The sequence below is a fragment of the Nematolebias whitei genome, chromosome 1 (assembly GCF_014905685.2).
Source record: "Nematolebias whitei isolate Nwh7 chromosome 1, NemWhi1, whole genome shotgun sequence".
Taxonomy (NCBI): domain Eukaryota; kingdom Metazoa; phylum Chordata; class Actinopteri; order Cyprinodontiformes; family Rivulidae; genus Nematolebias; species Nematolebias whitei.
In genome coordinates, this window is record NC_056498.1 from 44,125,785 (window position 1) to 44,128,861 (window position 3,077).

Sequence of the window (3,077 nt, forward strand, 5' to 3'; positions counted from 1 at the left end):
GTCTTCTAGAGTTACAGTGCTGACATGCAAACTAAGTTCAAAGTAGCTACGTAGCTACAAGCAACTGTGACTTCTTGTGCTTTTCCAAATTTTGTTCCTGAATATTTCATCACATACCGAGGAATTATATATATTTTTTTTTTTTCATTCAACCTTTATTTAGACGGTAAATCCCATTGAGCCTCGAGGACTCATTTACAAGAGAGACCTGATTTCACCAAAGTATGACGACAACAATGGACAGTTATAAAAAGGCATACAGATTTATTTTTTTTTTTAACAAATGGAATGGCTAAAAAAAAAAAAAGTAACAAGAAACAGCTAGATTCTAAGGTGAATGTATAAAACTAAAAACAGGAACATGTCTGCATTGGTCCCTGCCAGGAGTCCAACAGATTCTTAAAGACACTTGGAGAGGTCAAAGGTCGAGACCTTCAGATCTTTTTACAAGATATTCCAGGAAACGAGCAGAGTAGGAGAAAGTCCTCTATTTGATGTTGTGGATTTATCACAGAAGTTTATGGTCGTACGACGTCGAACAAAGGCTGCAAGTAATCCCACGATTTGTAGCTGTTTTTATCATGCGAGGTGTTCGCAAACGGTGCTCGCTGTAAATCTGGATGGTCAAAGGAAAAGTTTACAAGACAGTGGTGAGACCAGCTATGTTGTCTGGTCTGGAGACAGAGACATGGACAAAAAGACAGGAGACAGAACTGGAAATGTCAGAAATGAAGATGTTGTGGTTCTCCTTAAGCCCCCAGTATACTGCCGCGTACATCCATACGCAGAGGTACGCACGTACGTACGCAGAGGTATGTGCGTACCCCCCAGCGTACCCTTCATGCAAAGCTCAATTTTTACGACCGCATACGCGTACGCAGTGTCGCACAATAAACTGCCCGGCGACGGACTGTTTTGTATTTGACACCAATGTATTAAATTCCCCTTCTTCATCCCTGATCTGGCCTTTTCTTTTGTTTTGTTGCCAAGAGGCAGAGATCTCTTCCTCCTCCGTTGATGCCATGACTGAAATAGTGAGAAATGAAGGAATTTGTCACGAGCGAATTAAACTCCGGTCCAGCGTGGCTGCAGGAGGTCTGGAGATTTCTTGGGGGGCTGGTCTGATGTGTGGGCTGCAGGGCCAGCGCTCCGTTTTTTAATTGTTTTTAGTTCTTTTTATTAACAACATATAAACACAGAACACCGCTGCGTAAGGCTGCCAGCGCTCGCTTTTTTTTTTCCCGACCTGTCAATCAATCCAGTAGGCGTGTCAGCAAATGACCAATCGGCGACCTCAATTTGTCCCGAAGGTAAACGCCCCTTGTCATGAAGCTGCTCTGCAGCTGCTCGGGGTGGACTCTCGAGTATCATGTCTGAACCCTCTGCGTACGCGTGAACGGACATACGCGGCAGTATTCTGGAGGCTTTAGGAGTGACGAGGATGGAGAAGATCAGGAATGAGATCATCAGAGGTACAGCACAGGTTGGATGCAGTTAGAGAGGACATGGAGTGAGGACAGAGGACAGAGTGAGATGGAGGAGGATGACTCGTTGTGGTGACCCCTGAAGAGGGAAAAGCTGAAAGAAGTTGTTTAATAGGTTGTGTGATGTAAACTTTTCTCTTTGAGAGTTCTTGTCCTGTGCTGATGTGCAGCATGAAAACATCCACTGCAGGAACTATTTGAAGTTATTAGTGTCTTAGATTTTTTTCTGTCTTCTTTGCCTTAATGTTGGTCGATGATAAATAAATAAATGCATCAGGTAACGCTGTGAGCTTCACCACCTCCACATTACAGATATCTTGTTTAGTTTGGCTGAGGTCAGCGCAGCCTGGGTTACATTTCCTCGTGGGAGGAGCCATCTCACCGTTCATGTAAAATATTTGATCATGTTCTTATAGGAACAATTCCTGAGTGTTGTTCATTCTGTGTTGATGCTACATGTTTGTCTCTTGGCCCTACAACTGGGTAACGTTACAGTAGACCCAGATCACTACTGGAGTTTTAATTAGGTATTTTAAGCTATAATAAACATGATGGATGATGATCCATTGGTCAGAAGTGATTATTATTATTGTTTCATATTGGATAGTGATTTTTTCCCCCAAAAACTTTAATTTAAGCTACAGTGTGCGTCTTAGACTGTGATTAGGATGTGTGAGAGAAGCGGAACGTGCTGTGTTCACACAAGGAGAGCTGTTGGTCAGGCTACTTCTTGTTGTACCATTAACTCTAAAATAGTTATTGAATCAAGTGTTACTTGTGTAGGTAAAACTAGATGTTAAAAAACCTGTTAAAATTCACCAGAATGCAGAAAATTACATCTACTTTATTCAAAAAATTTTGGGGGGGGGGCCCCCCCCCCCCCCCAATTAAAAACATGCTTCTGACATTAATATCCAATGTGTTGCTAACCCTCTTCCAGAGCAGGACCTTCACCCAGACCAAAGCAGGACTCGCGTTAAACACACGTCATGAACAACTAGATGATTGTCGTTTTCACGTGAAACGGAAGTAAACTACTGGAAACTGCTGCTATAATTAGTTTCTTCTAATAATCCATGTAACTTGCTATGATCCCAGGTTTGAGCAGGTGTGATACTGGTGTGTGAGCACAGCGTGCACGTGATGCTGCGCACACTGCTCCTCAGTGTCCAGACATGAAAAATTAGAGGGAACGTTGTTCTGCAGTAACTGCTCAGGAGTTGTACAAATACATGAAAAACTACATTTAAGTAAACAACACATTTAATTCCTCTTTAAAATATTTTGTTGCTTAAAATGCAATAACCTGTTGAACATTTCAGTTTCAAGTCTGTTCTACATCTTGAACTTTATTAATGATATTGTTTATCTTATTTCTTATATATTGTAATGTTTATTAACATTTAGGAACTTTTGTGTGAAATCTTTTTATCTGTTGCTGCTGTTACACTTGAATTTCCAATCCGTGGGACAATAAAGGCTGTTTCTATTCTGTTATAGCAAAACTGTTGCTTTTTTCTAAAATGCAAAACCAGAAGACCAATAAATAAATTTGGAGTGAAGGTGGAGAAGATGTTGTGGATCCTTCCTGTT